This window comes from Lepus europaeus, chromosome 8 (assembly GCF_033115175.1).
Source record: "Lepus europaeus isolate LE1 chromosome 8, mLepTim1.pri, whole genome shotgun sequence".
NCBI lineage: Eukaryota > Metazoa > Chordata > Mammalia > Lagomorpha > Leporidae > Lepus > Lepus europaeus.
The window spans coordinates 92106686-92119671 of NC_084834.1; the positions used below are offsets into that span (position 1 = coordinate 92106686).

Here is a 12986-nt window from a genome sequence, read left to right on the forward strand (position 1 = left end):
ACAATAGTGAAATAAGAGGTAAAAAAATACAAAGCAAAATGAAAAACCAGAAGTTGAGTTCATGGGAGGAACAGCTGATACATGTACTTAAATAGCATAGCCAAAGCAAGCAGAAACTCTCAACTTCAAGAACTATGAAACTGTAATTGTGGTTTTTCCAAATTAAAGAAAAACTACATACATATTTATCAAAAATTTAAAAGCACTTTTAACCATTGAAAAAATTTTTTCACAGTAAAAGCAGATTTCCCACCAGAAGGATCTAGTTCCCCTCCACAAAGCCATATTACTAATTTTTTAATATCTATTTGAAGATATGCAAAATGTATATAAACATTTAGGTGTATATAATATATATCCTCCTTTAAGTAGCATATTGAAAAATAATTTGCAACAGGATACATTTTGTGTTTACTAATACTAATTTAGTAAATTTATAATGGTAGCAATATAAATCAAGTAAATTTAAAAAGCCATTGAACTCACAATTTACAATTTTAATTTATCAATAAATTAAATGTAGTAAAGATGAAAATCAACATCCAACTTATATCTTTTCCCGTGCACTGACCTTTAAAGTATTCCTTGGATAACGGGTTCTGAACGTGTCAGCACAACAGGGCCCATTCCCCTGATGGTAACTTACTCAAGACTTGAAATCTGGGCTCCAACTAGAAAGAGGAAAAAAAGACTCTGAATTAGTCTCTAATTCAGAACAGTTACTCCACACGAGTAGCCCAAGTCCACTAATTATCCACATGTGAGGGGTTTTCAACCCTGGTTGGACAATGGGATCAACCAAGGAGCTTTAAGCCATATTGTGATGCCCAGAACCTACTTCATCCAAATCACAATCTCTGAGGGTGGAGCCCGGGCATGGTTTTAACAAGTTTCCAGTATATTCTAATGTGTATCTAGGATTGATACCACTGCCACAGAAACGTTAAGAAAGGATTTTATGAAGGTGACTCACAAACTTTTATCTTGTTATAAATAATATTCAAATATGGGAAATGTATTTTTAAAATACTTGAGCAAAGGTGACTAAGTCACTGTAATGTTCCTAACACAGGACAAAGTCACACTGGAGACTCCGCCAAGCACCCTCAATAGATGCCACACTGCCTGGACAAATCAATGGTCCAAGACTCTGGATTCTGTATTACAGAAGAAACAGGATCACACACTAGAGATTCCTTTAAATCTCCCCCAAATTATAAGGAAGTTACAAACTTAGCGAAAACCAAACCTGTTCAAAAATTTAACTGATTGACAAGATACAATCACTGCTCAACTGTAAAAATCAGAAGTCAGGTAAAAAAATTAATCTAACAAGAGGCATACAGAGACCTCTTTTACGGGGATTCTTTTTTTTTTTTTTAAGATTTATTTATTTATTTATTTGAGAGGCAGAGTTACAGACACAGAGAAGGGGAGACAGAGAGAGAGGTCTTCCATTTGCTGGTTCGCTCCTCAGATGGCCTCAATAGCCAGAGCTGGGCCAATATGAAGCCAGGAGCCAGGAGCCAGGAGATTCTTTTGGGTCTCCCATGCAGGTGCAGGGCCCCAAGCATTTGCATCATCTTCTATTGCTATCCCAGGCCATTAGCAGAGATCTGGATCAGAAGAGGAACAGCTAGGACATGAACTGTTGCCCATATGGGATGCTGGCGCCTCAGGCAGAGACTTAATCTACTACGCCACAGCACAGGCCCCTTTTATGGGGATTCTAGCCTGTGGAGCATGGAAGAGCCTGTATTACTCAATATTACTACTTGCTCTCTGTGATTACTTAAACTTTAATTCAAATTAATCTAAATATGCCAACTAAAAACTTGAATTCTTAACGATGCATTTCCCATATCTGAAGTGTTCAACAGCTATAACTAGATAGCGACTACCATATTAAGACAGAACCAATACAGAACATGTCAACTATGGTTGGAAGTTGTATTGGACAATGCTGGCTTGGAGAAAAATAAACCCCTAAGACATCACTAGGAAGTGATCTATGATTTCCATTTGATTCTCAAGAGAGATCCTATTCAACTTCCACACCAATCATTCAATTGCTAGTGCCCAAGTCTACAGAAAATAGGAGAGAGTTCATATTTCAAATACTTCCCTCTTCAAAAAAGCGTATCATATCAACAGTAACACTTCTCACCCACAGACATGACCTTTCAACCACCACATCAAGACAAGTGGGCCTGCTATCAGGACAAAATGTTCTTCCCACATCTGTGATGTTCTTCAGTCCTGGGGCTTCACTGATTTTTCAGAATAGTAAATCATAACCAGCAAGATATCCCTACTTTGCTTTATTCATCTCCAGCTTCATTAGCTCCTGATACACTTGGGATGGGCTGCCTTCCTTTTAACCTCCAATCCTGACTTTTGTGGCAGAGGGAATCACAACAAAATGGAAAGCTAATTGCAGATCCCACAAACACAACCACCTGCTAAGCAGCATCTGTAGGGTGGTGTTCCTAAGAAGGATACTTGGTTATAAACCTAAGATTTCATGCCTCAGTTATCACAAACTTATGCAATACAAAGATGATCTGGTAGGAGAGCTCCCATTATGGATAAATACTCTGGGTTTGGTTTCCACACTGAAAAGGTCTGGTTTTGGCACTGAAGCAAATGAACAAAGTTCTAAAGAAATTTTCATGCCATTCTGTGATGGCTGCTTATTCAGTTATACTCAATCTCTAGGTAACTAAAGTCAGCTGCTTAACTGATTTAAAAACTTAGTAGCTTTCACTCTGATCCTTTGTACCTACTGCATAGGGTAAAAAGACAACCTTGCTGAAATGTCCCATATTTCTTAACTAATTCAACTAAAAATTACTGAAAAAGGGTCTGTACTTTCCAAGACAAAAGATAACACAGGGAAATGAATAAAAGTAGAAGGCAAAATGGATCCTCAGTGTAAGACAAAACCAAAGACTATTTTATCATAAATGTTATGATCCTGCTGTGTGAACTATGAAGTCTTAGTTCAATAGCATCCCATAATTCAAATGTTATTACACTTAGAAACTAATAACTTGGCAGTTTCTTATCAAGTTAAACACATTTTAATCATTTTCCTGGGCAATCACATTCCTAGGTATTTATCATAGACAGGGTTTGGCAAATTATGGCCTTGTGCCAAATCTGTCCTACTGCCTGTTTTTGTTAGTAACCTTTTACTGAAATACTGCAACATGTATCATCTATGGCTGCTTTGACACTACAACAGCACAGCAAGCTACAAACCGAGCCCATGTGTATAAAATACTTCCCATCTAGCCCTATTACAGGAAAAGTGTGTTGACTATTGCCCTAGAGAAATGAAAACTTACATTCACACAAAACCTATATGCTAACACAGCAGCTCTATTCATTATGGCCAAAAAATGAAAATACACAAATGTCCTTACATGGAACACTGGATGCACAAATTGTGAACAATTCAACAATAAAAGTGAATGAATTACTGAGACCTGCAACAACATGGATAATTCTCAAAGGCATTATGTTGAGTGGAAGAAACCAGTCTCAAAAGATTACACACCATTTACATGACATTCTCCTGAGAAGAGAAAATGAAACTGAGGAAGGAAGATTAGCGCTTTCCAGGGTTGGAGGTAGAGGGAGACTGTGATCATAAAGGGATAGGGCAAGGAGGTTTCCTGAAGGCTGGAACTATTCCCTGTCTTCTTTTGGTAGGGGCAGTAGTCACACTAATCTATGTATGTGCCAAAAGCCATGGAGCTGTCCACCAAAAAAAGGTCAATTTTATTTTATAAGAATTATGAAAATAAGACCTGGAATTGAGGAGTAGTGGGTAAAGCTGCCTCCTTCAGTTCCAGCATCCTACATGGATGCTGGTTCAAGTCCCGGCTGCTCCTCTTCCAATCCAGCTCTCTGCTGTGGCCTGGGAAAACAGAAGAAGTTGCCCAAGTCCTTGGGTCCCTGCACCCACATTGGAGACTGGGAAGAAGCTTCTGGCTCCTGGCTTCCGATCAGCCCAGCTCCAGTACTTGCAGCCAACTGAGGAGTGAACCAGCGGATGGAAGACCTCTCTGTCTCTGTCTTTCTGTCTCTGCCTCTCTGTAACTCTGCATTCCAAATGAATAAATAAGTCATTTTAAAAAAGAATTATGAAAATAGAAAAATTTTGAACAGTGTGAGTGACTTAGTCTGTTCTGCCTTAACAGAATACTTCAGATTGGAAAGTTTATAAATCATGGAAATTCATCCTCTCATGGTTGAAAAAAAATCCCAGATCAAGGTGCCAGGGATCCAGGGCTGCTCTCCTCTGCAGCGCATCCCTGGGAGCCAAGTGCTGTGCCCTTCCCTGGCAGGAAGTGGGAGGACAAGATGCGAAGCACTTCCTGAAGCCTCATTTACAAAAGCTTCAAGCTCATCTATGGGGGAGGAGAGGCTCTCCGCCAGGCCAAATCACCTCTTAAAGGAGCCACCTGTTAACATCACCACGCTGGCCATGAAATATCAAACCTCAAGGCTGAAGGTGATTTAAAATAGGACACACACATATCCTAGCAGACAGTTTAAAGGAATACAATAAACTAACAAGGAAACAATCTCTAAAAACCAAGGCAAACAATGTAAGAATTGGCCAAGGAAGATCAGTGTAGCCTAGGTCACTATACTCCTACTATACTCCTACTTCACAATGGAGTACTAAATCAGCAACCCACCTTAGTATTTCTCTGTGATTTTTCTGTGTACACAGTTTGACAAGTTGATATCTGAGGGTGAATATAAAGCCCTGAATGTAACATTTCCCCTGTCAAGTATGCCATACTACATAAAGAAATACTGCAGTTCAAGTTATCTCTGAGTACCTCCAATCTACTCTCCAGATTAGCCATAAATATAAAGGTGTGGTTGATCACAGTTGTCAGCTCTTCTCACACTCTCAGAGCTCTCTCCCACCTCCAATCTGTCAAGGAAATCTGGCATCTTAGTCCATGAACACACCGGAAAACACTACCACTTAGTATACCCCTGCACGTAGTCTGCAGGTTGTCAATCAGCAATCTGTAAACTGTCACCCAGAATTAATAAAAAAGATAGATCTGATAAATGCAAAACAATTATCAGGGGAAACAAGAGGTACTATTTAATGCTTTCACTGGTTCAACACTGAAAACATTTATAAACTAGGTATATATTTAGTGTAAATCCAATAAAATGGATTTTAAAAAAAAGGAAAATCAAAAGATTAGGATCTCTGTACTACCTGAACCTTAGGACTCCCTGCTTTCCATCTGTATAATTAATAGACCATGCTTCAAGTTAAAATCTGGAAGACAAAGAACTTAGGAGTAACCACTATCCTGTAAATCATTTACAACCACAAAGAGAAGGGATTTTTTTTAAAGAGCAAAATAAATTTTTCATCATGACAGAAAGTATATCTAAAAGTTCCTAGCATTTTGTGGTGATTTTAAAATGCCAGCATATTTTTTTACCCTCCTCTCTTCAAAAGGAAAAAGCCTATCTGTGTCCCGGTTGAATGAGCACTCACGTCTAACAAACAGAATGTGGGCAGTGATATCAGGTAGCCTCCAAGACCAGGTCATAACAAGAGTTCAAATCCTAGCCCTGAAATTTACAATAATGCCTCTTCCAGGTTTATTCTCAGGGTTAGAGGTAAAGCCTTTCACTTGGTGTCAGAATACTATAAACTCAGCAAACAGCTTCTAAAAGAAGTCTCCAAGGAGATGTATATTATCAGAATTTAAAAACTGAAAAAAAAACTAACATTGTTGTTTGCATGAAAGTCAGAAATTGCTGAAAAAAAAACCAAAATCACAAAGAATACAAAGACATTTAGGGAAAAAAATCTTATTTAAGTCAAATCAAACTCATTTTTGCTAGGACAGAAAGGGTAAAGTCTCAGTAACTTTTATGTCTCAATCTAATCAATAAAAAAATAGGTGAGCATTGAAATATTAGTGAAGAGGCATTCTTTACTACTAGAAATTAAAATAAGTTTATAACTCAAAAGTTACAGTATGACAAGAAAAAAAAAAAAAAACAGGTCAAGATTGCTCTGTAACTGTATGATCCCACAGTGAGAGCATTACTATCACCCACATTTTACAGAGGAGGAAACTGAGATGCAGATGTCATGAACTGGATGTCCCCTCCAAAGCTTATGTGCATACTCTACTGCCACTGCAAGGATATTAAGTGGTCAGGCCTTTGCGAGGTGCTCAGGCAGTGAGATTAATGATACAAAGTGATAATGTCCCTTGTCACTAAAGTGCATTGATAAAAGTGAGTTCAGTTCAGTCTCGTGTGTGCTCTATCACCAAGTGATGCCCCTCCACTAGTTATGATGCAGCACTCGGACCCTCGCCAGGTGCCAGCTTCAGGACTCCCCCACGCCCAGAAGGATGAGCCACATGAACCTCTACTTGTTCATAAATTGCCATGCCTCAGGCATTCTGTTACAGCTACACAAAACAGAGTAAGACAACTGAGAGGTTAAATAACGAGGCTAGGTCTCAAGGCTAGGAAGTGGTACAGTCTACACAGAATCACATCACACTATCTGGCTCCAGCGTTAGTACTCATAAGGACAACACCGTATTCCCCGCATATTCAATGTCATCATGTCACCTCTTAGCCTCAACCTTATCGGCATGGATCTAAATGTAGTAACTTTCAGGTACCAACCCTGACAAGACAGAGAACTGGATAAATCTGATTTGGCAATCTGTTATTGTTCACTTGTTTTAGCTTATCTGGGAGTAACAAAACACAAGCTGAGAAATCACCTGCTCAGGTAGGTAGCAAACTTGAACCAAAGATCACTTACACAGAGAAAGACAAAATATCTACTGGTTTATGAACCTAAGTATGACAATTTTAAGCTAGACATAAACAAAAGGACTAAATCTAGCAACTAATAGGACTTAAAAAAAAAAAAAGCAAACAATATATGGGCCAAGGCTCAAAGAAGATCTAGGAGAATATTCTAGGGGGTGAACATTTCAGAAGAGATTTGATCATTCTATGTTCTACTAGGAATGGGAAAACCAGCCTGTAGGCCAAATTCAGCCTGCAGCTTGTTTTCCTAAGTCAAGTTGTACTGGAACACAGCCCTACTTGTTTGTACTGTCTAAGGCTGCATTCGTGCTGCAGCTGCAGAGTTTAGGAGCTGCAACAGAAACCTTAGGACCCACAAAGACTTACTATGTGGTCTGGCTATGTTCTGAACGCTTGTGTTGCCACCCCTGTGTTCCCCACTCCCAGGTTAAAATCCTAACCTACATGGTGATAGCAGGAACAGGTGAGGCTTTTGGCTGATGATTAGGCCATGAATGTGAATGTGAAGTCTTCATCGATCAAATTAGTGCCCTTAAAATAGAAGTCTGAGAAAGCTCCGTTGCCTCTTCTGCCACTTGAGGTTATAGTGAGAAGCCCTTCCATGAGGACAAGGTCTCTGATTAGAAACCAAAATCTGCCTGCACCTCAATCTTGGACATCCCAGCTTCCAGAACTTTGAGATATAAATTTCTGTTGTGTATAAGTCACTTAGTTTATGGCACTTTTGTAACAGCAGCCCAAATAGACTAAGACAAACCTTTTATAGAAAAGTAGAAAACATTGAAAATACATGTTCTGATCTTTAAAAACAACCCTTACTTTATGGGGCATAAAGTAACTCAATCAATTCTACCACTGCATATTGCTGTTAAAAGGTTATCTTTTTTTAAAAGATTCATTTATTTATTTGAAAGGCAGAGTTACAGAGAGGCAGAGAGGGGGAGGGGAAGAGGAGGAGAGTGAGAGCGAGAGACAGAGAAAGAGGTCTTTCATCCACTGGTTCACTCCCCAAATGGCTGCAACGGCCAAAGCAGGGCCGATCCAAAACCAGGAGCTAGGAGCTTCTTCCAGGTCTCCCACATGGGTGCAGGTGCCCAAGAACTTGGGCCTTCCTAGGCCATAGAAGAGAGCTGGATCGGAAGTGGAGCAGCCGGGACTTGAACCGGCATCCACATGGGATGCCAGCACTGAAGGTGGTGGCTTTACCCGCTACACCACAGTGCTGGCCCCATTTTTTTCCTAAAGATTTGTTTATTTAATTGAAAGGCAGAGTTACAAAGAGAAGGAAAGACAGAGAGAGAGAGAGAGCACCAAATGGACACCAGTTGGAGTCCTGGCTGCTCCACTTCCAATCCAGCTGCCTGCTAATGCACTTGGGAAAGCAGTGGAAGATGGCCCAAGTGTTGAGGCCCCTGCACCCACGTGAGAGACCTGGAAGAAGCTCCTGGCTTCTGGATCCTGGTTTCGGCCTGGCCCAGGCCTGGCCGTTGCAGCCATCTGGGGACTGAACAGAGGATAGAAGATCCCTCTCTCTGTCTATCCCTCTCTGTAACTCTGACTCTCAAAATAAATAGAATAAGAAGAGGAAGAGGAAAAAGAGGAAGAAGCAGCAGGTAGGACTAGAAACTGCAAATATATGGGATGTCGGCATCACAGGCAGCAGCTTAATTGGCTATGCCACAACACTGGCCCCAGGACTACCATATTTCATGAAATCTCAGATACCACCAGCTATAAGACTATTTTAAGCACCACCAAGAAACAACACTGCCAATTACAAAAAGATGCATTCTGGCTTCAAAATTCTTAAAAATACAAAAAAATGTGTTCCTGAGAATTGATGAAATACTCTCATGGCATGTCATTCTATAATATATAAATTCACAAATTAAAAGTATTTGGGTTTTGATTCATATACTGGACTGGATTTTTCTTGCTCTATCCCAGATTAGTGGAAGAGAAAGGGGGTTTCTTTGAAACACTTTGCTAACACCTATCAGAACCAAGACATATGAACAGAGAACAAAGGATTAAGGTTTTATGGGCAGTCCCACAAATAAAGCCCTTTGTAAGAAGTACCACTCTGAGTCCAATTCTACAATGCATGGCAGTCTTCCCAAAACTACAGTGGTTTGATGGCTCAAGAGCTTGGGCCCCTGCCACCTAACTGGGAGACCTGGATGGAGTTCTAGGCTTCTGACTTTGGTTTGGCTCAGCAGTGGCTTTTACAGGCATTTGGGGATTACAGACATTTAGGGATAGAACCAGCAGAGGGAAGATCTATCTCTCTTTCTCTCTCTCTCTCTTTTGCTCTGTCTTTCAAGTAGATAAAAATAAACATCTAAAACAAAATAATGAGGCCTATACTGGGTACATTTAGGTGACAGGTAAAATTTCTCACTGGGAAACAAACAAAAGTGATAATCTTTTTTGAAGAACTTTTCAGGAAAACATCTATTATCCCAGACACATACATTTAGTGCTAATGTTTAGATATAATGAAATTGATGAAATTTAAAACAATACATGTCAAATAAATGTTTTCTCTTTGGTATTATTAAATACATGATCACATACTTCAGAGCAACCGAAAATCTCAAAGATACATAATTTAAACATTAAAAGTTTAGTACATTTTCCATATTTCCTAAATAAAAGCCATGCTTTAGCTATGCTTTTATTTAGGGGAGAATAGGAAGGAGAGAATATGAGAAGAAGACTTTGTAGATTCAATTTAAACATCTTATTTTTACCTACAAAGTGTTAGGCCATCCAATTTTGTATCTGACAATGCATAATTTAATATGCAATTGAGAATTCTGTATTAATAATTATAAACCTTTAAAATGTAAGAGTAGAAATAATTTTTATAACATTGTTTTAATTCATACTTATTAGAATTTGTCTAATCTTTGTTTTAGATTTTCATTATTTAGGCAATAGCCTTTGCAGGTAGCAGAGTTATGACAGATTGAGAAAAGGACAAAAACAGTAATATGAACATTTAGGAAAGAATGCTTTTCAGTTGTTTAAGAAACTATGTTATATACACATATTTTGTGTGATTTACAGCTATATTTACCCATATCCATCTACATTTTGCTACTTGCTTGCTCTGGTCTGACTGTGCCTCCTAACACTGATAAGTTGAAATCCTTACACCCAACACTCAAGGTGACAATGTTTAGGGCCTGTGGGGAGGGCAGCATATTTAGGTCATGGAGACCTCATGAATGGAGTGATGCCTTTATCAGAGGACCAAGACAGCTCCTCTGACCACCCCCCACCCCTTTTTTTGGAAGAGTTAGCACATCATTCCAAATTTAAGAAAAGAGATACAGGGGCTGGTGCTGTGGCACAGTGGGTAAAGCTGCTGCCTACAGTGCCGGCATCCCATATTGGGTGCCAGTTAAGTCCCCGCTGCTCTACTTTCCATCCAGTTCTCTGCTATGGCTTGGGAGAGCAGTGGAAGATGGTCCAAGTTCTTGGGCCCCTGCACTTGGCTTCATATCAGCTCAGCTCTGGCCACTGCGGCCATTTGGGGAGTAAACCAATAGATGAAAGACCCCCCCCACCACCTCTGTTTCTGCTTCTCTGTAACTCTGCCTTCAAATAAATAAATATATTTTTAAAAAAATCTACTAGCCTCACTAATGGTCCTTATTAAAAAAAATGGATACAGAAGAATAATACACAGTGTAAACAGAAAAATATAATAAGACTAGTAGCCTTAAGCCACAACATATCAAAACTTATCTTAAATATTATGATGTAAAGATGCCAATTAAAATTAGACATTACAAGTGGGGGGATCACAATCCAATTCTTTTAATGAATTTATTTAGTTTTTAAGGTGAACAAATGTTATATATGTCATACACACAGATTTAGGAACATGGTGATACTTCCCAACCTACCCTTCCTCCCACCCACACTGCCACCCTTCCTCCTCCTTCATTTCATTTAATTTCCTCTGCCCCTTTTACCATGTGAGGACACAGCAAGATGGCATTGTCTAGGAACCTGGAAGGAAACCTTCACAGATACCAAATCTACTGGTCTTTTAATCTTGAACTTTCCAGAAATTAATTTCTGTTGTTATAAGCTACACAGTCTATGGTATATTGTGCTGGAAGCCAGAACAGCCTAAGAACTACCCAACCACCTACTCATTATCTATGTATCTATTGCCACATAAGAATAGGGAGAACATATGCATTAAGTATAACACCTCTGTTTCAAAGTGGCTCTGCTGCTCACAGACACACATATAAAAGCACTAACAGCAAAAAGGGGGAAATAAAACACTGAACATCTACCAGGTACAATACACTGTCCTAGATAGGTTAAATAAATGAACTCACCTAATTTCCAAAACAACTCTGTTCTTACTCCTTTTAGCAGATAAGAAAACAGGCTGAGAGAGGCAAAATTCCAAAGTAACTCAGTTAGTAAGTGGGCTTTTCACACATTCATTCAACACATGACCAGTTGGGTGGAGATTTGAACTCATCTTTCATATATTACAGTGCTGCCATCGTTTAAAAAAAATAAGGAAAGAAAGCATACATGTTATTAAAACAAACAAACCAAATTTTCTGAACTTTCTGTGCTATATTTTGTTTGTTTATTCATTTATTTTTTGCAAAGTAAGCAAGAATGTGAGACTGTTGCCCAAGCATGCATATTCTAAAAGCTAAAAAGCTAGAGCTGCTAGGTCTATCCTCCTCCTTAAAATGCTTTGCCCAATTCCACAATTGTAAATACTGTCTGTATCTCTCCTCCCAAGTATCTGAGCTCCAGGAATGCATAACTGTCACATGACATCTTCACTGGATGACTTGCAGGCATCACAAAAATTAACATGTTCAAAAATAAACTCCTGATTTCCCCTCTTAGCATTCACCCATTTGCTCAAGCCACGCTTCACAGTAAGTTCCACTGGTTCTACCTAGAAACTGATTTCAAAGCCACCCTTTCCCTCCCATTACTTCAAAACACGCTGACATTATCTTTCATTTGGACTGCTACAACGGTCTCCTTATCATTTTCCCAGTTTCTTTCCTGCCTTTGTTCTCCCTTTTGCAGCCAAAATATCCTTTTTTATTTTTATTTTATTTATTTATTTTGGGGAGGGAGTTAAAACAGAAACTGAAATTTGTAACTTCAAAACAGTGGCTTTAAAAGTACTGAACCAAATCCATACTTCTTACCATGAGCCTTAAACTCTAGATAATCTGATCTCTGTCTACCTCTCAAACTTCATTCTACTCTCCCCTTGGACATCTCCAGGCATCCTTTCAACTCCTCACACACCAACTGTTCACACTGCAGGTCTTCCCTCTTCCTGTAAGTTCCTGGCAGACAGATTTTCTAGTTCTCATCTCAGCTTCAAGGTCACCTCTTCTTAGCAAGCCTTTGCTTGCAATACAGAAGTACTTCTGCCTTCTCAAGACCCACTGTCACAGCATCATCTTCATTTCTTCAACAAACAGCGCTTGTCATTATTGATAAATCCTTATTCATCTAATTTATGATCTAGCTGTCCACCAAGTCATGAACTCCAAGTGGACTGACCATATTTGTATTGTTTTGTTCACCGATATACACTCAGCACCAGTAAAATGTCAGGTATATATATTAAGTTCACAAATTTTTCTTGAGCGAGTTGGGTATAGTAGGCCAAAAGACTTTAATTTTTGTACAATTTAAGCTGTGTTTTAACCTACAAATTTAAATGACTAGTTATGATTTTCTCTCTTAAAAGTATATAATGTAACTCAGATTTGCTGAATTTTTTAAAGATCTATGGTAAGCTTCAAAGCAGTGAATCTAGTGTCACATTCATTGTATATGAAATATAGAACTTAGATTAATTTCTTATTCTGTCTCCAGAATATAAGTAAAAGTTTCAATAAAATCATATTTATATAATAATTAACTCAATTAAATAATTATAGATAATTGAGCTAATCCATATCATCAAGAGTAAATAAAATACCTTAAGGAAAGCATACTTTCAAAAAGAATTTTTTTCTGAAGATTTATTTACTTGAAAGACAGAGTTACTGAGAGGCAGAGGCAGAAGAGAGAGGTCTTCCATTCTCTGGTTCACTCCCCAAATGGCAGCA

At 38.8% G+C, this 12986-nt stretch overlaps 1 protein-coding gene across 7 annotated transcripts in view; it reads right to left on the minus strand.

The window, feature by feature from the left end:
• The window catches only part of WDFY3 (WD repeat and FYVE domain containing 3), a 309773-nt gene that overhangs the window by 228659 nt on the left and 68128 nt on the right, over window positions 1–12986 (minus strand). For all 7 annotated transcript variants that reach the window (XM_062198528.1, XM_062198527.1, XM_062198530.1 and 4 more), the window contains one exon: window positions 572–671. The gene's annotated coding sequence lies outside the window, so the exon portion shown is untranslated. The remainder of the gene's footprint in view (window positions 1–571; window positions 672–12986) is intronic.